The sequence below is a fragment of the Delphinapterus leucas genome, chromosome 10, assembly GCF_059928025.1.
Source record: "Delphinapterus leucas isolate spDelLeu-1000000601 "Yukka" chromosome 10, BTC_Dleu_Yukka2, whole genome shotgun sequence".
NCBI classification, from domain to species: Eukaryota; Metazoa; Chordata; class Mammalia; order Artiodactyla; family Monodontidae; genus Delphinapterus; species Delphinapterus leucas.
In genome coordinates this window covers 64,711,467-64,734,557 of record NC_143138.1, presented here as the reverse complement: position 1 = coordinate 64,734,557, position 23,091 = coordinate 64,711,467, and the positions used below count along the sequence as shown (strand labels likewise).

Sequence of the window (23,091 nt, the reverse complement as noted above, 5' to 3'; positions counted from 1 at the left end):
AGTTTCCCTCTATGCCCATTTTCTGGAGAGTTTTTATCATAAATGGGTGTTGAATTTTGTCAAAAGCTTTCTCTGCATCTATTGAGATGATCATATGGTTTTTATTCTTCAGTTTGTTAATGTGGTGTATCATATTGATTGATTTGCGTATATTTAAGAATCCTTGCATCCCTGGTATAAGTCCCGCTTGATCATGGTGTATGATCCTTTTAATGTGTTGTTGGATTCTGTTTGCTAGTATTTGGTTGAGAATTTTTGCATCTATATTCATCAGTGATATTGGTCTGTAATTTTCTTTTTTTGTATTTTTCTCTGGTTTGGGTATCAGGGTGATGGTGGCCTCATAGAATGAGTTTGGGAGTGTTCCTTCCTCTGCAATTTTTTGGAAGAATTTGAGAAGGATGGGTGTTAGCTCTTCTCTAAACGTTTAATAGAATTCACCTGTGAAGCCATCTGGTCCTGGACTTTTGTTTGTTGGAAGATTTTTAATCACAGTTTCCATTTCATTACTTGTGATTGTTCTGTTCATATTTTCTATTTCTTCCTGGTCCAGTCTTGGAAGGTTATGCCTTTCTAAGAATTTGTCCATTTCTTCCAGGTTATCCATTTTATTGGCATAGAGTTGCTTGTAGTAGTCTCTTAGGATGCTTTGTATTTCTGCGGTGTCTGTTGTAAGTTCTCCTTTTTCATTTCTAATTTTACTGATTTGAGTCCTCTCCCTCTTTTTCTTGGTGAGTCTGGCTAAAGGTTTATCAATTTTATTTATCTTCTCAAACAACCAGCTTTTAGTTTTATTGATCTTTGCTATTGTTTTCTTTGTTTCTATTTCATTTATTTCTGCTCTGATCTTTATGATTTCTTTCCTTCTACTAACTTTGGGTTTTGTTTGGTCTTCTTTCTCTAATTCCTTTAGGTATAAGGTTAGGCTGTTTATTTGAGATTTCTCTTGTTTCTTTTTTTTTTTTTTTCTTGCAGTATGCATGCCTCTCACTGTTGTGACCTCTCCTGTTGCGGAGCACAGGCTCCAGACGCGCAGGCTCAGCGGCCATGGCTCACAGGCCTAGCCACTCCGCGGCCTGTGGGATCTTCCCGGACCGGGGCACGAACCCGTGTCCCCTGCATTGGCAGGCAGACTCTCAACCACTGCGCCACCCGGGAAGCCCTCTCTTATTTCTTGATGTAGGCTTGTATTGCTATAAACTTCCCTCTTAGAACTGCTTTTGCTGCATCCCGTAAGTTTTGGATCGTCATGTTTTCGTTGTCATTTGTCTCTAGGTATTTTTTGATTTCCTCTTTGATTTCTTCAATGATCTCTTGGTTACTTAGTAACGTATTGTTTAGCCTCCATGTGTTTGTGCTTTTTGTGTTTTTTTCCCTGTAATTGATTTCTAATTTCATAGCGTTGTGGTTGGAAAAGATGCTTGATATAATTTCAATTTTCTTAAATTTACCAAGGCTTGATTTGTGACCCAAGATGTGATCTATCCTGGAGAATGTTCCGTGTGCACTTGAAGAAAGTGTAATCTGTTATTTTTGGATGGAATGTTCTATAAATATCAATTAAATCAATCTGGTCTATTGTGTCATTTAAAGTTTGTGTTTCCTTATTAATTTTCTGTCTGGATGGTCTGTCCATTGGTGTAGGTGAGGTGTTAAAAGTCCCCCACTGTTATTGTGTTACTGTTGATTTCCTCTTTTATAGCTGTTAGCACTTGCCTTATGCATTGAGGTGTTCCTATGTTTGGTGCATATATATTTATAATTGTTATATCTTCTTCTTGGATTGATCCCTTGATCATTATGTAGTGTGCTCCTTGTCTCTTGTAATATTCTTTATTTTAAAATCTATTCTATCTGATATGAGTATTGTTACTCCAGCTTCCTTTTGATTTCCATTTGCATGGATATCTTTTTCCATCCCCTCACTTTCAGTCTGTATGTGTCCCTAGGTCTGAAGTGGGTGTCTTGTAGACCGCATATATATGGGTCTTGTTTTTGTATCCATTCAGCGAGCTTGTGTCTTTTGGTTGGAGCATTTAATCCATTCACATTTAAGGTAATTATTGATATGTATGTTCCTATTACCATTTTCTTAATTGTTATGGGTTTGTTTTTGTAGGTCCTTTTCTTCTCTTTTGTTTCCCACTTAGAGAAGTTCCTTTAGCATTTGTTGTAGAGCTGGTTTGGTGGTGCTGAATTCTCTTAGCTTTTGCTTCTCTGTAAAGCTTTTGATTTCTTCGTTGAATCTGAATGAGATCCTTGCTGGGTAGAGTAATCTTGGTTGTAGGTTCTTCCCTTTCATCATTTTAAATATATCGTGCCACTCCCTCCTGGCTTTTAGAGTTTCTGCTGAGAAATGAGCTGTTAACCTTATGGGAGTTCCCTTGTATGTCATTTGTTGTTTTTCCCTTGTTGCTTTCAACAATTTTTCTTTGTCTTTAATTTTTGTCAGTTTGATTACTATGTGTCTCGGCGTGTTTCTCCTTGGGTTTTTATGCTGCCTAGGTCTCTCTGCGCTTCCTGGACTTGGGTGCCTATTTCTTTCCCATGTTAGGGAAGTTTTCGACTGTAATCTCTTCAAATATTTTCTCAGGTCCTTTCTCTCTTCTCCTTCTGGGACCCCTATAATTTGAATGTTGTTGCATTTAATGTTGTCCCAGAGGTCTCTTAGGCTGTCTTCATTTCTTTTCATTCTTTTTTCTTTATTCTGTTCCACAGCAGTGAATTCCACCATTCTGTCTTCTAGGTCACTTATCCGTTCTTCTGCCTCAGTTATTCTGCTGTTGATTTTCCTCTGTTCAGTTATTGTATTGTTCATCTCTGTTTGTTTGGTCTTTAATTCTTCTAGGTGTTTGTTCTTTAATTCTTCTAGGTCTTAGTTAAACATTTCTTGCATCTTCTCGATGTTTGCCTCCATTCTTTTTCTGAGGTCCTGGATCATCCTCACTATCATTATTCTGAATTCTTTTTCTGGATGGTTGCCTATCTCCACTTCATTTAGTTGTGTTTCTGGGGTTTTATCTTGTTCCTTCATCTGGTACAAAGTCCTCTGCCTTTTCGTTTTGTCTATCTCTCTGTGAATGTGGTTTTCCTTCCACAGGCTGCAGAATTGTAGTTCTTCTTGCTTCTGCTGTCTGCCCTCTGGTGGATGAGGCTATCTTAAACACTCATGTTGATGTTCATAGCAGTATTATTCATAATCGCAAAAAAGTGGAAACAACCCACCGGTCATCTAATGAATGGATAAACAAAATGTGATATATCCATACAATGAAACGCTGTTTGGCATAATTAGAAGTGAAGTACTGATACATGCTATAACATGGGTGAACTTCAAAAACTCTATGCCAGACACAAAGATTATGTATTGCACAATTCTGTGGGACTGGAGGTGAGAAAGGGAAACAATACACTAGGTTTCTTTTGGGGATTATGAGAATGTTCTAAAGGTAGATTATGGTGATAGTTGCACTTTGCTATACTAAAAATCATTGTACAGTTAAAAGAGGTAAATTTTATGGCATTGAAACTATAGCTACTGAGGTTAGGATCCTGACTCCCTCACTTAGAGCTCTGCTTTAGTAACAAACAGTCCCCAAATCCTAGTGACTTACATTGACAAACATATTCTTCACTCACATTACATGTCCAGGGGCTGTGGGTCATTGCTACAGTTCGGCTCCATGGCCTCTTGGTCTGGGACCCAGGTGGAAGGAGCAGTCCCAATTTGGGACTGCTGTTTTCCTGGCCAAGGGAAAGAACAGGAGGCTCATCCACACGAGCAATGGCTCTTAAAGCTTCTTCCAGACCTGTGTAGATCACGTTCATTTACACTCCATTGGTCAAAGCAAGACACATGGCCAAGGCTGACAATGAAGTCACTCACCCTGCAGGGAGGCACCACAGTCACTTGACAATGGGCTGGGCTGTGTGTATGATCTGCTTACAGAGAAGGGAACAATGAAGTAATCGACTATAATCACCTTGCTCAAGTGACTTAACCTCTCCAGGCCTCAGTTTCATCATCTACAAAGTGGGGAGATAATAAGCCTGTTTCATGGGTTTAAAGGGTTGTCAGGGTGAAATAAGTGATGACGTTTAAGGTAGCCCTGGCATGTAGTTTAAGCATTAGCTATTGCTGCAAAGCCTTACCTTACAAGGCCCTGCTCATAGAGCATCCCCTTGGTGATCCCTGCTCTTTGGTTTCTTGCCAACCAACTCCCTTCCATCCACAGCACTTGGAAATTCAGTGACAGAATTTCAGGGGCTTTGGGGTTGTGCAGATTGACATTTGATGCTGCCTCTCCATGACCTCCAACAAGTTGTGAAAGCTCTAGGCACTTTACTTTTTGCATCCTTAAAATGAGGTGTATCTTACCTGCCTCTAAAGTCCATCATGAGGATTTTACAAGGTAATATATTGTAAAGCCCGTCTCTGGCAAGGAGCCAACAATCAATAGTTTGTCATTATTATTGACAGCTATTATGACCTTAGTAATATTCTTTATCATATTGCCTGTAAGGTTTTGTTTAAAGGTATGCACTAAAACAACTTCTGTAGCGCAGAGAACTTATATCCCTGGCCTCTGACACATAGTAGGAACTTGACAGGTAATAAAGGCATTGAATGACTACTAATACAACTTGGAGATTTTGAATATTTTTAATGACTGTATCATGGTTATTAAAATGGCTACTGGTTATCGGAATCTCAGTGTTTTACATGTGTTCATAGCGATGTTTTTTGAAAGCCACAGAGGTCAGTTTTCTTGGTTGCATCTTGGAAGCTGAATCCTAAGTCCAGGTTCCCTGAGGTTGAGTTAATTTTCCTGGCCGCAGAGCAGCTGCTGCTGCGTGTCAGAACCTTAATTCAAACCCAAGGAACCCAGTCCTGAAGCAGCCCTTTCCGCTTTATCACATTGCCATCTGCTATCACTAATGCTTAATTCAGGGTGAGCATGAGTGTTAGTGCAAGTGATTGCAAGGACAGAGCCCTATCATTGTGAAACACCCTTCTCTGTGTCCATGACAGGCTGAGGTGGCTGGGCAGTGGGCTGGAACCCAGAGTCCTGGTGGCCTGCTTGGTCAGTTATCAGAGTGACCTTGGGCAAATCTCTTCACCTCTCAAGGAGGTTTTCTTCATCTGTGAAATAGACCCAGCCCGTAATTTTCAAGATTGTCCTGAGGTTTGGCCCAGCATGGAATCCCAAGAACTGGGAATTGTTATCACTTCTGGATGATCTCTAAGCTCCACTTAGTTTTTTTTAAATTTTGAATTTACCGTGGGGAGCAATCTGAAGTAAGGTTGAGCTTTGGCTAGTTAGGGCAAAATGGAGCTTGTAGACAAAAAAATATTGCCGACCTCTTCAGTAAACAACACACGTTGCCCACCATCAAGGCATCAGCCACTGCAGCTGCCTGCCTCCCAACAACCATGCACCCCGAGGGGCATTCAGGATGGATGCCCCTCATAGTTAAGATGCGTATCAAAGGAATGATTTCAATGAGCCCAGACTCTTGTGTCTTCCCATACTTGAGATATCTGTTTTTGTGATTAGCAGTCGTTTTTTGGATATTTGACTACTTTCCACCCTCCCCCCCCAACCGCCGCCAGCAAAAACTGCTATATATCCTGACTCCTCCCTTACCTCTTTGAAACAGTTCCTCAGAGCTATCTGAGAGGCTGTTTCCAGGCTATAGTCCTCAATAATGTCCTCAAGTAATACACCATTTTCAACTTTTAGGTTTTGTGTTGTTTTTCAGTCAACTTTTATGTTGTGTGTTGAGTTACAAAAACTAAAATCAGGTATCTGCAACTTACCTAGATATGCATAACAAATAAGATGGATTGATAGGTGGATAAAGGTTTTTTGGTTTTTTTTTTTAAGAAAAACGTGATACTAAGCAAAACATTAATAGTTGTAGAATCTAGAATATATAGTTGTTAACTGTATGGTTCTTTCAGCTTTTCCTATGTTTTCATAATAAATTGTTGGAAAAGCCCTAAAATCATGGCCACTTCATTCAGCTCACGGGGGACATTCAGTAGTGGATTCACCTTGGGCCCATGAGCCTTAGGTTCCTCAGAGGGTCCCCAGTGGTTCTTGTGTAGCGGGGGACTCTTGACAGTGCTGCAAGGCACAGAGGCACTTAACTAAGTGCTTGTCAGGTTTGGAGGCTCTTGTTTTGGGGGGAGGGTATCCAGAGCTTGTTGAGCGTCATTCCCCCGTAAACACGGGTGAAACAGTTGGGTGGGGAGGGGACGGGGAGTAGGGAGGGTGACAGGACTGCCCAAAAGACAGACTAGCTAAGTCCCTGTGGTAGGGGTTGTGAAAAGACAGGTCTCCAGCAATCTCTGGAGAGAAGACTTTGGTCCAGTGGGCCTGGGGTGGTGCTCAGGGTGACTCCGACTTCACTTTAAACATTCCCCCAAGTGACTCTGCTGTGAGGCAAGCTTGGAACTGCATTCTTTGTAGGAACTTGACAGTAAAGGGAGGAAATTGGGACTTTGTCTGCACGTTGACATTCACTCAGAAAACTAAAAAAATTGGGTAGAATTTATATTTGCCAAAAGGAACGAGGCAGTGGAGAGAGAAGGAAAAACTGGTGACAGAGATTTGAGGTCCTTTTTGCCCAAGTTTTCTGAGGGGCCGGATGATGGCACTGCAAGGGATCAGACGTGGAGTGATGTGAGATAACGGGTGTAGGTAAGGCTCCCCACACTGCTCTCTGTTGTTGCCTCTCTAATTTAAAAATAACAAAAAAGAGTTCTTCCTTTATAAACATTCTCATCTAAAGCCAAAAGCCAACTCTGAATACAGGGCAAAATCTTAAAGGTCACTCTGGGCCAAGGTCAATTGTCCCCACTTGTATGGTCAGGCTACTCAAGATGGCTGCTCTCTTGCTCTCTGTACATTCCCCTACCCAACCAGTGCCTGCTTCACCTATATCTTATGCACCTGACTGACCTTCCTATGCTCCTGCCCCCACCCCAGCTGGTGATTATTCTTATCAAAGGGGCAGTGAGGGGCGTGCCCTTCTGCTGGTTTCCCTGGTACCTAATGAGCCCACCTGACATCAATTCCTCTATAACTGGTAACCTCTCCTTCCACTTGGGAGTGAAGACTGCCGCCATATCCTGTCCACCGTCCACCGCACACCGTGGGGTGTTGCTCCAGGACCTTGCTTCAGACGTGTAAGCTCCCGCATCCATCACACCACTTACGTCTCTGTTGCTGACTCTGGGCTTTCTTCCGTCTTGAAGCTGGGCAAGCACAGGGCTTGTAGGCCGGTGGGGTACAGCCCAACACCATTATTGTTTAATTTTACCATAATAGTACTGTGGTGGGCAAGGAGGAAGGCAAGACTTTGGAGAATTTGGAACAGGGTTGATGGGAAGGGGCTGTGAAGAAGGCCTGTGAGGGGTGAGGTGGCTGGAGCTGCCTGAAGGGCCACCTCTGATTTTAGCCTTGCATTGTGGTTATATCTGCCCTTTTTGCAACCCTAGCGCTGCCACCCTCAAGGGCAGGAACAGGATCTATCTGCCACATCCAGATAGCACCAGGGTGGGTGCAGGTAAGCTGAGGGGAGCATGCCCAGGGCAGCAGGGTGGGGTGAGGCTGCCCCCTGACACTTGAGACCTGTGTTCACGAGTACGTGGGGTGGTGTGATCAAGGTACCTATGGGCTGGCCCACAGGCAATCACCACGGGCAGCGTCCCAGGATGGGCCAGCGCTGGGCCCGCTGGGACCTGCACCCTCATCTTGGGCAAAGCCTTCCCTTCTCTTGTGAGACCAGGTAACGAGACCTACCTTGGGGTTTTCAGGAAGGTCAGATGAGAGGACATGTGCAAAGTGCTCAGGTCAGCATGTTGTCCAACCCAAGTTCATGTGCTGGGCACACAGTGAGGCCAAACAAATGGAAACGTAGGCGTTTGGAGCAGAGAAAGGTTTATTCCAAGGGCCACGCGAGAATGGGCAGCTCGTGCTTGAAAGACCTGAACTCTCTGATGGTTTTCAGGGAAGAGTTTGTATAGGCAAAATTTGGGGTGAGGGCTGCAGGGTGGTGTTCCAGGAATCTTGTGCTCAACCTGAAGTTATTATCCTCCACCTGGGTGGGGGCCTTAGTTCCAGAAGAAGAACTCAAAGTGATATATTGCTACGTAAATTCCTTGAGGAGGAACTAGGATTGTTTTCACTTGTTTCTGCATTCCCTCACTTCCTTGATTAGTAACTGTTTGAATCTGCCCTTTGGAACTCAGGGAAGGTCAAGGAAGCTGAAGCCTTTTTCCTACAAACAAGAAACGGGGACACAGAAAGGCTTTGCTACCTGGGAGTGTTACCTGAAAACTGGGCTCACCTCTTGGTGGGTATCAAGCCAATAGACACAACCAAGCCAGAGATTGGGAGAAGGAATGATTATTACTCGGAGCCAGCAAGGAGAACACCAGGGATCTTTCCCAAAGCAGCGTCTCCCTGAACAGCAAAATTGGGGAAGTTTTAAGCTAAGGGTACATGCATATTCAAGAAGGGGCTTTAAGTAGAAGAGAATTCAACATAGAATTGGGGCAAAGGTCGACAGAGTCCAAGCTTTAGTTGATTGAAGTCAGGAGGGTCAACAACATCATTCTGTCCTCCACCTGGATGGGGGCCTTGGTTCTTGCAGAACTCAAAGATACACTTTGTGTGTATCCCTTGAGGAGGAACTAGAACTCTGCTGTAACACTGCACTATTGTTTGACTGCCTTTTCTCTGTTCCTGCATCCCTTTCATCCCTTAGATCATTAATTACTGAGACCTGTTCAAGGGCAAGCATTGTGGCCAGGCTTACATCACAAAATATCATGAAAGCCATTCCTGGTTCTCTTTCTCCAGGGACCCCCTAACTTATCTGCTTATAGGAGGGCCCCACAGGGTCCTGCTCGGTTTCAATGCCCCCTTTTCTCTGCTACTCCTCAGTCTTGAGGAAAACATATATTGGACAAGAAAGGGAGTAACATTTTGGGTAGAGAGGATAATCATAAACCCGGCAGAGGAACTCGGTTTTAGGAGGACTTGGTTTCAAGCACCTGGTGAAGAGTAAACACTCGACGGACATAGCTATTGTTATTACAACAAATATGTGTTCCATGTAGAAGATGGTTACATGCCCATGAGCAAATGGAAAGATCCTAACACCCTAATCCTCCACCCAGAGATATCCACCGACCACACATCAGCATCGCCCCAGGCCTTTCTTGGATTGTTTTTAACAAAAATGAGCTCATACCCTACAGCTCATTTTGAACATTTTTTCAAGAACATCTTTCCACATTAGTTAAGTATTCATAAAGCTTACCCTTTTAAAAGGCCTTAAGGAAATCTAGTTTATGGACATAATTTATTCGACCCATCTGCATTTGTTGTATATCTCGGCCGCTTTTAATTTTTCGCTGTTATGAAACAGGGAACATGGGCAGCCTGTGCGTGTTCTTGCTAATTCTGCGGAACGTGTTGTTAAAAGCTCTGGTGCTCTACTCAAGGTTCTGTCCCAGCTTCGCTGTCCGCCTCGGCCGGCCCCGCCCCACCCCAGACCTCTCCCCGGGTGTCGTGTGACCGGTGTCCACCAGGGGGCGAGCGGGAGCCGCGGTTGGGGGCTCGATCACGCATGCGCACGCCACAGGGAACACATACGAAGGACGGCGGGGGCGGGAGCGGGAGGGGAAAGGTAGGAGGTGAGAGGTGAAGGGGCGGAGAGCTGCGCGGGCGTCTGGCGGCCGGGAGAGAGAGGGCGGGCGCCACGCCCGGACCGCGCGGGCCGGGAGCGCGCACGCCGCGCCCCGCCCCCGTCCCCGCCGCCGCCGCCGCCGCCGCCGCCGCCGCCGCCGCCGCCGCCGCCGACCGAGAGCTGTTGCAGCCACAGGTACCGCTGCGCGCGTCCCCACAGCGTCCGCCCGCGGGCCCGGCTCGGGCCTCCCGCTGCGCGGCCCGGGGAGTTCCGGGATGGGGGCCGCCGGGGGCACTGGCGCGCCGGCGTGGGCGCTGTCCAGCAGCCGTGTGGGCCGGGCTGAGAGGCTGCAGCCAGGGAGGGGGCCGGGTTGCCGCGTCCCCAATCCCACCTTGGTCGCGCCCCCTTCCGGGCCAACCGCGCGGCCGCAGCCCTCCCCCTGGCCCCGGGGACCACTGGCCTGAGAGTGGGTCGCGCTGTTGCGCCCAGTGGCCCTGCCGTCCCCTGGGAAGCTGCCGGTTCTAGAACCTGCTTTGGGGCTGTCTGGGTTTTCCGGAGTGCGGAGGAGAGCACGCTGTCCGCACCTGCCTCTTTTGCAAGATCTGATTGAGAGGCAACGCGTAGTTTTTTTGCTGGGTTTTGCTTGGTTTCTAGTTTTCTCTTTCGCTCAGACCTAAACATTGCTCACTGATGTTGCCTCTGTTTATTCTGGATGGTTTATTACCTCCGTTCATCATGCAGGATCCTAACGTCAGAATAGCATTAGCTGCAGGAGCCAGGGATCCAGACTGTTTGAGCCGTAGGTAGTTGTACAGGTGGAAATGCTCGTGGCCTAGGGGAGCAGTGAGTCCCCTCCTGGCAGGAGTTTGCCCTGTTTCGTGTCACTTTCTGCCCCACCTTCTGTGGTGACAGAGCTGGGTGACTAAACTCCTTCTGGGGATTTTGTAATAATTTTTGTGAAGAGGACATAGTAAAGGTTTCTTTAATGATACTAGCTTTGAGTGTGTTTCTGACCAAACGTTTGTGAAGTTTGGTTATGCAGTGTCCTTATTGCTGTGCTGCCATCTCAGGGTATCGTGCTAAAGACTGAAGCTTTTTTAAGGGAGTCAGGGTCAAGGGTGTCTGAGAGTATTTCAGGTGTTCCTCTAATTGATGACCTATATCTTTTTAATGTATGTTGATAGAATTTAGGTTTTAGGTGTTTTACACATTTGCAGCATTCCCCGGGGCACACGATGTAAAAAACACAAAATATGTATAAATATATCTCCACACTCATTCTTTTGGTGATTTATTGAAATTGAAAGAATTACTTCTCATTTATTATGGACGCGTCTGGTGTTTGAGAGCTCTCTTTTCTTTTGCTATTGTGGCAAAAACAGCACCTCTCCAGAGGTCTCCATGTGCTTTATAATCACTGGTTTAGGTCCCCCTCTCCCATCATCTAGATTAGTTTACTGTCGGGAGGCGGGTATAAAAAGTCTACTACTCCTAGTTTATGCATAGAAAATGGAGGCCTAAAGATTGTGAATGGCTTGAGGTCATATATGAACAAGTAAACTGTCCGGTTGGGAAATGAACCATACCTGTGGGATTCAGTACACATGCATTTATTAACATTTGGTGGTAGACTTTAGGGGATGCTTACTGTCTTAGTGTATACATGAATGTGTCCTAAGGACCCTGGAATGACACTTAGGTTTATGTGTTATTTGCTTACCCTCACCATTGGTGGCCATTTGGTGGCCACCAGTGTTAGTTTTACTGGCTCTGATAGGTACTTCATGCACAGTTTGTGTCATCGCTCCCATTAAACAGATGAGAAGACTCCCCCTCATAGAGAAACTGGGTTGCTAGTGTCACCCAGCTTGGCATTGGGGATCAGGCCTTCAAACCAGGTCTGCCGAACTGCACCACCTACCTACCTCCACTGTAATTTGCTCCTTTCCTGAGTTGGCCACTGAAGCAAAGTCCAGGTGACTTCTTTTGCCGCCTGAAATAATAATTCTGGGTAAAATATTTATCCAGCACTTGGGCTGTCTAGATTTTGTGCTAGGTGCTCTTATAACAGCTTATCTCAATCTTCATAATCAGGGGCGATGACACTGTTATCACCCCCTTAACTGATTAGTTTTAGAGATGTTATCTGACTGGCTCTGTGTCACCTAGTGAGTTAGAAGCTGAGGCCAGGTGGAAACCCAGGTTTGTCTGAAAACAGAGTCCATGCTTTTATGCTGTTCTTGGACCTGCTGGCCTCACAGTCTTCTCCACTGCCTACCAAGTGAAAGGTAGCAGAGGAGGGTGTTAGGGGTGAAGGAAGGAACCCAGTGTCACAGACTTGAGTGAGTGATGGTGGAACTCCGCAGGAAGGAGACATTCATTTGATCACTGTGTTTGACAGCTTCCCCTTGAGTGGGCAGGGGCACTGCCTGAGAATGTTTGCAGGGTTGCTGGACCATGCAGCTTTGCAGTAGAGTCCAAAGAGGGGTGTGTGTGTGTGTGTAAGCACCAAGGGTGCACATGGGTCTCAGGAAAAAAAATTAATATGAATCTTTGTATTTATTTCAGCCTTATTTAATTTTTATTTTGTATTTTATAATGTATACTCTGTGTTATCACAGTAGTACATATATATAATTTATGTATAAGTATACATATATTGGGGATATGTACTTGAATTTTTGCTGTTGGGGATTCATAATCAAAAATGTTAAGAAACCACTGGTTTATTTGATATTTAGCATTTTCTGAATTCATAAAATATGTGAAGTGTTATTTGTCCCATTTGTTCCTAAGTTGGAAGTCTAGTGAAGTTCAGTGTAATTCCACATAATCAGAGAAAGGGTATTTCATATTAATAACCAATTATAAATTATTTTAGAAATTGCAGTCCGAGTGTGAAAGAGGATCTGGTATTTCAATAGTCTTTATGTCTCAAATATAGTACCGCTCTTAAGTTTGACACTATAGTGACTGATAAAGCCCTTCAGAAGTTAAAATTTGGGGGAATTCTCTGGCGTTCCAGTGGTTAGGACTCTGCACTTTCACTGCTGAGGGCCTCGGTTCAATCCCTGGTCAGGAAACTAAGGTCTCACAAGCCACGCAGTGTGGCCAAAAAAAAAAGAAGAAGGGCTTCCCTGGTGGCGCAGTGGTTGAGAGTCTGCCTGCGGATGCAGGGGACACGGGTTCGTGCCCCGGTCCGGGAGGATCCCACATGCCGCAGAGCCGCTGGGCCCGTGAGCCATGGCCGCTGAGCCTGCGCGTCCGGAGCCTGTGCTCCGCGACGGGAGAGGCCACGACAGTGAGAGGCCCGTGTATCGCAAAAAAAAAAAGAAAAAAAGAAGAAGAAGTTGTTAAAATTTTGTTGTTGAACCTTTTCTATTTTAAACATGTTAATTCAGTCTGAAGCCAGAGAGACTAAACTATTCAGTTTACGCAAATATGGCAGTTGTAATAGTCGTATTTGCACCATTTCCCAACCTTAGAGTATTTTCAAATCATCTAAATATTGAAATTCCAAATACATTGATTCCTTATCCCTTTTTACAAACTGGATTCTTCAGTTCATTCCACTGCAATGGTTAGTACATTATTTCAAAATGAGCAGTTCCAGAATTATACCTAATTAAAAAATATCTTTGTCATCTTCCAGCTTATCATTTCACAATTGAATAGATTAGTGTTTGTTCAGGAGCTTAGGTTAAAATAACAGAATGGGTTTTGAGCAAGAAATATATTTTCCTAATTATATAAGCTGTTTTTATCCAGATGAGTTATCATTACTTCGTAACTATGTTCTCAAACATTAGTGTGAATTAAAATTACCTGGAGGGATTGTTTTAACCCCACCTCCAGAATCCGTAGGTGAGAGGTAGGCCCTGGAATTTGAATTTCAAACAAGTTACCAGGTGCTGCTACTGTTTGGCCTAGGGAACCACACTTTGAGAGCCATGGCTCTAAAACCAGAGCACAATGTCAGTGCTTTCATGTTTCAGTCTGAATCTCATCAGCATCAGTCTTTTTTTAAAAAAAATTTATTTATTTATTTGGCTGCTTCGGGTCTTAGTTGCAGCACGTGGGATCTTCATTGTGGCATACAGGATCTTTTTAGTTGCGGCATGCGGAATCTTTTCTTTTCAGTTGTGGCATGCAGGATATTTAGTTGCAGCATGTGGGATCTAGTTCCCTGACCAGGGATCGAACTCGGGCTCCCTGCATTGGGAATGCAGAATCTTAGCCACTGGACCACCAGGGAAGTCCCCAGCATCAGTTAGTCTTATAGTATAGTTTTACCAAGTACGGTTGGTCCCTGAATTAATGATGATTCAACTTACAGTTTTTCCACGATGTGATGGTGCCAGAGCAATCATGCATTCGGTAGAAACCATACTTCAAATTTTGAATTTTGATTTTTTCTGGGGTAGTGATACGCAGTACATGCTCTTTCTCGTGATGCTGGACAGCAGCATCGAGCCGCAGCTCCCAGTCAGATCTGCAGTCATGGGTAAACAACTGATACACTTACAGCCATTCTGTACTCAAATCATTCAGTTTTTCATTTTCAGTACGTTATTCAAGAAGTTACATGAGATATTCAACACTTTATTATAAAATGGGCTTTGTGTTAGATGCTTTTGTCCAACTGTAGACTAATGTAAGTAATCTGAGCACATCTAAGGTAGGCTAGGCTAAGCTATGATGTTCAGCAGCCTAGGTGTATTAAATACATTTTTGACTTACAATATTTTCAACTTAGGATGGGTTTATTAGTATGTAACTCCATTGTAAATCGAGGAAGATCTGTACATAACTGGTTCTTGTTTTTAGTCAATTTCATTTTTATTTTTAGATGATGTCATAATTAAGGTTGTATTCTCAGTTATAGTGGTATCTCTGTTTTCCCTGAAGTTTTAAGGTTCTTGAGGAATTAGAGTTTTTTTTTTAATTCGAGTCACCCAGGTTGAATAAAAATTAATAGACGCGCACTCAAGCGCACACACATGCACACGCACACATTTCAATTGTCTGTAATCCCAGTGGTAACCACTAGCAGGCTTCTTCTCAGGCTTCTTTCCTGCTCATTCTCTTGTTCTCGCTTTGTATAATGAGATCATACTGTTTTGTATCCATTTTCTGTTATTGTGTGAACATTTTTTCATGTATAAAACTATTCTGGAACATTTTTGGATTTTTAAAAACATGAGCTCTCATTTATTTTTTTTAAAAAATATATTTATTTATTTATTTGGCTGCTCCTGGTCTTAGTTGTGGCATGCGGGATCTTTAGTTGAGGCACACAGTATCTAGTTCCCTGACCAAGGATTGAATCTGGGTCCCCTGCATTGGGAGCGCAGAGTCTTAACCGCTGGACCACCAGGGAAGTCCTCTCTCATTTATGTTTTCCAATGACTTTCTCTTTGAGCAGCCTTGCTCACAGTTTGGCTGTGGGCTTCGTTTGCACCTTTCAGAAGACTGCATTGTCACTCAGGAAGTCTTCAACCATGGTTTCTCTCCTCTTCAACAATCTTCAGTAGCTCCCCACTCTCGTGATCTGCCCCAAGCTGGCCTACCCACTCCTTCCCTCTACCAGCCTGTATTTATGCCACCTTATCTCCATGGGGTGATTAGTTACCTTCTTTCAGGTATGAGCCATGGTTCGGTTTGACATTCATTCTTGGTTGTCACCCCAGCGACAGTGACTGTTAGAAACATCAAGACCTGCCTTCCTTCAGCAGGCAACAGAGAACATTGCATCTCATATTCTTTTTTTTTTTTTTTTTTTTTTTTTTTTTGCGGTACGCGGGCCTCTCACTGCTGTGGCCTCTACCGCTGTGGAGCACAGGCTCCGGACACGCAGGCTCAGCGGCCATGGCTCACAGGCCCAGCCGCTCCGCGGCTTGTGGGATCTTCCCGGACTGGGGCACGAACCCGTGTCCCCTGCATCGGCAGGCGGACTCTCAACCACTGCGCCACCAGGGAAGCCCCTGCATCTCATATTCTTGTCAGGGAGGATAATCTTGAATTCTTCACCTCCCAAAAGCTGTCCTGAGCTCAACTGTGGTAAAGGACATCCATGGAATTGTGCTGGAACATGCTTCAGTGTACCTGTTCTAGGCAGTGTTTTGTCTTTGGATGAAACTGGATCATTAGGAAGCAGCATATTTCTGGCCTCCTTCCAGTTGTTTTGTTTTTGTTTTAACTAAACTCACTTTGCATGGCCCCATCAGCTTGCGTTGAGATCTATATTAGAAGTCCCCAAGAAAATCTGGAGGCAATTAGAAATTTCCTTCAGGTCCAGTGCCTGGAATGCTCGTGCCTCTTCTGAACCATTGGGCCATTGGTTTGATTAAACCATACTGTGAACTGTGTCAAAATGGTTCCCTCTTTGCCTTGGCCCCTAGGGAGCTCAGAGTCTCTTTTATATTCAGAGTCCTCTGGCTTGTGCTTTCTGTATTAACCTTACTTCTGGCATATAGCTTTTTTTTTTTTTTTTTTACAGCTAGATGTTTTGCTGTTTCTCTCAAATTTTACCATAAAATATATAACACATTTCATCTCTATTCTAAACATTACTGTGATTATATTTTTGTAGCCAAATTTATGTTCTCATCTATTTCCTCTCATTTTTTTTGTACACTTGAATCCCTCTGAGCCCTGCTTTCCCCTGCCCCCTCCTATGTACTAATTCTTTTTTGTTGTTCCATTTTTTTTTAAATTGTGGTAAATACACAACTTAGCATATTAACCATTTTTAAGCGTACAGTTCAGTGGTATTAAAAGTACATTCATAATTTTTTTTGCAACATCAACACCATTCTCTCCATATCTCTTTTCATCTTGCAAAACTGAAACTCTGTACCCATTAAACAATAACTCCTCATTTCTCCTCTCCCAAGTCCCTGGCAGTCACCATCCTACTTTCTGTGATTTTGACTACTCTAAGTATATCATATAAGTGGACTTATACAGTATTAGTCTTTTTATGGCTGGCTTATTTCATTTAGCATAATATTCTCATGGTTCAAACATGTCGTAGCATGTATCAAAATTTCTTTCCTTTTTAAGGTTGAATAATATTCCGTGTATGTACCACGTTTTGTTTATCCATTTATCCGTTGACAGACATTTGAATTGTTTCCACCTTCTGGCTGTTGTGAATGATGCTGCTGTAAACATGGGTGTACACATATTTGTTCAAGTCCTTGTTTTCAGTTCTCTTGAGCCAGTATGGAAGTGGAATTGCTGGATGGTAATTCTATGATTAATTTTTTTGGAACCACCATACTGTTTTCCATGGAGGCTGTACCATTTTATATTCTTACCAGCAATGTACAAGGGTTCCAGTTTCTCCACATCCTTGCTTAACACTTGTTGTTTTCTCTTTTTTTAAGCTTTATTATTATTATTTTAAATTTATTTATTTTATTTTTGGCTCCATTGGGTGTTCATTCCTGTATGCGGGATTTCTCTAGTTGTGGCGAGCAGGAGCTATTCTTTGTTGCGGTGCATGTGCTTCTCATTGTGGTGGCTTCTTGTTGCACAGCACGGGCTCTAGGGCACATGGGCTTCAGTAGTTGTGGCATGCGGGCTCAGTAGTTGTGGCTTGCGGGCTCTAGAACGCAGGCTCAGTAGTTGTGGTGCACAGGCTTAGTTATTCCGCGGCATATGGGATCTTCCTGGACCAGGGATCGAAGCCGTGTCCTCTGCATTGGCAGGCAGATTCTTAACCACTGTACCACCAGGGAAGTCCCGTTTTCTGTTTTTTTTGTTTTGTTTTGTTTTGTTTTTGGTGGTACGCGGGCCCCTCACTGTTGTGGCCTCTCCCGTTGCGGAGCACAGGCTCCGGACGCGCAGGCTCAGCAGCCATGGCTCACGGGCCCAGCCGCTCCGCGGCATGTGGGATCTTCCTGGACCGGAGCACGAACCCGTGTCCCCTGCATCGGCAGGCGGACTCTCAACCACTGCACCACCAGGGAAGCCCTCTCCTTGTAGTTTTTTTGTTTTTTTGCTAAGAAGTTTTTAAAAGATCACTTAAAATCAACACAGAAAGTGATTACATAGTACAGATCTCAACTATTCGCTGAGAATAAATTTTAAGAATAACTTTCTTCTTTTTTTTTGTTTTTTTATATATAAACATTTTATTTTAATAATACTGTTTATCACTGCAGTTTACATCATTCCATTATGAAAATGTTTAACTGAAGAGAGGATATTTCCTCAAAACACTAAATAAGCAGAGCTTTTTCAGTTAAATTTACAGCAATACAGCTTTTAGAAATACATAATTCTTCATTTTAGGGCTTCCCTGGTGGCACAGTGGTTGAGAGTCCGCCTGCCAATGCAGGGGACACGGGTTCGTGCCCCGGTCCGGGAAGATCCCACATGCCGCAGAATGGCTAGGCCCGTGAGCCATGGCCGCTGAGCCTGCGTGTCCGGAGTCTGTGCTCCGCAACGGGAGAGGCCATAACAGTGAGAGGCCCGCGTACCGCAAAAAAAAAAAACATAAAAAACAATAACTTTCTTAATGTTATACAAATGAGTAGTTATGACTTGAGATAAAGTGTCCATTCACAGCATCATACATTGATTCAGAAAGATATCTTCAATAACTAAGGCAGGAGTGAAAGTGTACTCTAGAAAAATATGAGCCTAGAAAAGAGCAGCATTTCTAAATCTCATTTTACATGTGTATTTTAAAATTTATAGGGACTTCCCTGGTGGTCCAGTGGTTAAGAATCCGCCTTCCAGTGATGTGGGTTCGATCCCTGGTCAGGGAACTAAGATCCCACATGCCGCAGGGCAGCTAAGCCCACACGCTGCAACTAAGATGTGAGGCAGCCAAAAATAAATATATTTTTTACAAATGATAAAATTTATAGCATAAGCAATTTAACAATTAAATATCATAATTACAGAGTTGACCATTTTATTAATATTCCTGAAGTTCATATACTCAATTTGGCCTTAAAACCTTTTTTTTTTTTTTTTTTGCGGTACGCGGCCCTCTCACCGCTGCGGCCTCTCCCGCTGCGGAGCACGGGCTCCGTACGCGCGGGCTCAGCCGCTCCGCGGCACCCGGGATCCTCCCGGACCGGGGCACAAACCCTCGTCCCCTGCATCGGCAGGCGGACTCTCAACCACTGCGCCACCAGGGAAGCCCTGGCCTTAAACCTTTTTAAATTCTTTTAATAATTTAAATGGTAAACACTGCCTTATATTTGTGCTTGTACGGTTTATAAAATGGATGAAAGAAACTACAGAAGAGATTTCTAATAAACTTATTTAAGGTAGCAGCAGTGTGTATTTAAGGATCTGCTTTAATTCGCCTAAAGAAAGAAGTTATGAGTTTATATTCTGAACCACACAACCTAGTATTGATTGTACATTGTTTCAAATTACTGGCCCCCTGCTCACTTTAGATTGCTAAATCCTGCCTTCTTGAATGTTTATAGATGGGCAGGAGTCCGGTTAGATATAGTTCAGTGGCTTTTTTATACCAGCAGCTCTAGCACTAGCACTGTCCTGGGTGCAGAGCAAGCTCTATTCTATTAATATTTCTGAGCTATTTTCAGTGGTTGCTACTGAGTCATTGTAATTTCGATTTGCATTTCCCTAGTGATTAGTGATGTTGAGCATCTTTTCATGTCTTTATTAGCCATCTGTATATCTTTGGGGAAATGTCTATTCAAGTCCTTTGCCCATTTTTAATCAGATTGTTTGTTTTTTTGTTGTTGAGTTTTAGGACTTTTCTGTATATTCTATATATTAATCCCTTACCAGCTGTATGATTTGTAAATATTTTCTCCCATTCTGTGGGTTGCCTTTTTACTCTTTTGATAGTTTTTTTTTTTTTTTTGCCATGCTGCATGGCTTATGCGATCTTAGTTCCCCAACCAGGGATGGAACCTGGGCCCTCAGAACTGAGAGTGTGGAGCCCTAACAACTGGACCACCAGGGAGTTCCCTGTTGATAGTATCTTTTTTTAAAAAAAATATTTACTTTTAAAAAATACGTATTTATTTTGGCTGCACTGGGTCGTAGCTGCAACATGTGGGATGTTCATTGCCACATGTGGACTTCTTAGTTGCGGCATGCGTACTCCTAGTGGCGGCATGCATTCGGGATCTAGTTCCCCGACCAGGGATCAAACCTGGGCCCCCTGCATTGGGAGCGCAGAGTCTTACCCACTGGACCACCAGGGAAGTCCTTGATAGTATCTTTTGATGCACACAGTTTAAAAATTTTTATGAAGTCCAGTTTGTTTATTTTTTCTTTTGTTGCCGTTGCCTTTGGTTGTACACCAAGGAACTGCCAAATCTAGTGTCGTAAAGCTTTTGCCTTATGTTCTATTCTAAGAGTTTTTATACTTTTAAGTCTTAAGTTTACGTCTTTGAGCCTTGTGTATTCATTGTTGCTAAATTTTGTAAAGGGATAAATTCTGAAAAGGCCTTGCACGTTACAAAGGACTTCTCTATTTATTAATGTTTATTATCATAAAATTGAAATATACACAAAAGCAGAGGGCAGTATTCCATTGTGTATGTATCATTTAGTTATGTCTGTCATTTACTCATTAACTTGAGGGCACTTGTTTTATCTATATCATCCACTCTTCTCATTATTGTATTTTTTAATTATTTGGTGTTTTTTTTATTGAGGCAAAATATACATAACATAAAATTTAATGTCTTAACCTGCACATTGGAGGCGCAGAGTCTTAACCACTGGACTGCCAGGGAAGTCTCCATTTTAACCATTTGTAAGTGTAGCATTCAGTGTCATCAAATATATTCACAGTGCTGTGCAGCCGTCACCACTTTCCATTTCCAGAACATTTTCATCATTCCAAACAGAAACTCTGTACCCATTAAACAACTCCCCATTCTCCCCTCCCTGCCAGGCCTTGGCAATCACCATTCTACTTTCTGCCTCTATGAATTTGCCCGTTCTAGGTCCTACATATAAGTGGAATCATACTATATTTGTTCTTTTGTGTCTGGCTTATTTCACTTTACATGTTTTCAGTATTCATCCTTGTTGTAGAGTTTCATTCCTTTTTCAGGGCAGATAATATTCTGTTGTACGTACATCCACATTTTGTTTATCTCTTCATCTGTCAATGAATATTTGAGCAATTTCTGCCTTTTACCTGTTGTGAATAATGCTGTTTATCAATATCTGTAAAGATATCTGTACAGATATCTGTTTGAGTCCCTACTTTCAGTTCTTTGGATATATACCCAGGAGAGGAATTGCTGGATCATATGATAATTTTATGTTTAACTTTTTGAAGAACTGCCAAACTGTCTTCCACAGGAGCTGTACCATTTTTCATTCCTACCAGCAGTACACAAAAGTTCCAATTTCTTCACATCCTTACCAACACTTTTTTTTTTTCTTTTGCCTGCACCACGCAGCATGTGAGATCATACCCGCGCCCCCTGCATTGGAAGTGCGGAGTCTTACCCACTGGACTGCCAGGGAAGTCCCTTTTTTTTCTTTTCCAACACTTGTTATTTTTTTGTTTGTTTTTGTTTTTTTTAATAAGAGCCATCCTAGTGGGTGTGAAATGGTATCTCATTATGGTTTTGATTTGTATTTTCATAACAATTAGTGATGTCGAGCATCTTTTTATGTGCTTTTTGGCCATTTGTGTATCTTCTTTAGAGAAATGCCTATTCAAGTCCTTTGCCCATTTTTTTTAACATCTTTTTTGGAGTATAATTGCTTTACATTGTTGTGTTAGTTTCTACTTTATAACAAAGTGAATCAGCTATACATATACATATGTTCCCATATCCCTTCCCTCTTGCATCTCCCTCCCATCCTCCCTATCCCACCCCTCTAGGTGGTCACAAAGCACCGAGCTGATCTCCCTGTGCTATGCAGCTGCTTCCCACTAGCTATCTGTTTTACGTTTGGTAGTGTATGTATGTCCATGCCACACTCTCACTTCTTCCCAGCTTACCCTTCCCTCGCCCCATGTCCTCAAGTCCCCTTTACCCATTTTTGAATCAGGTTGTTTTGTTTGTTTGTTTGCCAAGTTGTAGGAGTTCTTCCTATATTCTGGATATTAATTCCTTCTTAGATATATGATTTGCAAATATTTTCTCCCATTATGTGGGTTGTCTTTTCGCTCTGTTGATAGTTTCCTTTGATGTACAAAAATGATTAGTTTTTATGAACTCTCATTTGTCTATTTTTTCTTTTGTTGCCTGTGCTTTTAGTGTCATATCTAAGAAATCCTTTCAAAGTCGAGTATCATGAAGCTTTTAACCCTATGTTTTCTTTTTTTAAAAATTTTTTAAAATAAATTTATTTTATTTATTTTTGGCTACTTTGGTTCTTCATTGCTGTGCGCGGCTTTCTCTAGTTGCGATGAGTGGGGGCTACTCTTCGTTGCGGTGCGCGTGCTTCTCGTTGCGGTGGCTTCTCTTGTTGCAGAGCACAGGCTCTAGGCACGTGGGCTTCAGTAGTTGTTGCATGCAGGCTCAGTAGTTGTGGCTCGTGGGCTCTAGAGTGCAGGCTCAGTAGTTAATGGCACATGGGCTTATTTGCTCCATGGCATGTGGTATATTCCCAGACCAGGGCTCGAACCCGTGTCCCCTGTATTGGCAGGCGGACTCTTAACCACTGCGCCACCAGGGAAGCCCTATGTTTTCTTTTACGAGTTTTATAGTTTTAGCTTTGTTTAGGTCTTTGATCCATTTTGAGTTAATTTTTGTATATGATGTAAGGTAAGGGTCCAGTTTAACTTTTTTTACATGTGACTCTCCAGTTTTCACAGCACCGTTTGTTGAAAAACTGTTACAAGGAGAAGGGCCCCAGGTGACCCTCATCTCTTGGCTCTCTTTGGCACTCTCCCCCTCACAAATAGGTCTTTTGCATATTTTGTGTTTGGAATGGAACCATCTTCCATGTGGCATTTATATTAAAAGCTCTTGAGATAGTAATGAAATAGAGACTCGTCACAACTTCACTTTTGGGTAAACTATCAAGAACCGTGCTGCTTTCCAGCAGACCACACTTCTGTCAGGAAACCAGGCAAGAGGCCACCATTCTGTGTGGCTTGGATGTGCCCATGTGTGGCTGAGAGCAGGAGGCTGGTCCTGGCCATGCTCCTGCCAGCTGGGACCAAGGCTGAGGGCATCCTATCTCTGAGCCAAAGGTCCTATCTTGTGGAATGACAAGGCTGCCCCATTGAGCTCCTGGGTTGTTTCTAGCTTTAAAACAGATTCTTTGCCCATGTTCTTATCAGTGGTCAGTTGAATCACTTTGTTAGTCATTGCTGACCAGGTCAAGAGGGAATGAAAATGTAGGTAGCTGGCGTTGTGGACAAAAATCTTTGTTTGTTGATGCTGAATTGTGAAGAGGGTTGGCATC

The 23,091-nt window shown here is 43.2% G+C and overlaps 1 protein-coding gene across 2 annotated transcripts in view; it reads left to right on the top strand.

Annotated features, from left to right (window-relative positions):
• Positions 1-9,799: 9,799 nt before the first annotated feature.
• Positions 9,800-23,091, top strand: part of SCAP (SREBF chaperone) — an 88,392-nt gene continuing 75,100 nt past the window's right edge. For both annotated transcript variants that reach the window (XM_022573296.3, XM_022573295.2), the window contains exon 1: positions 9,800-9,900. The gene's annotated coding sequence lies outside the window, so the exon portion shown is untranslated. The remainder of the gene's footprint in view (positions 9,901-23,091) is intronic.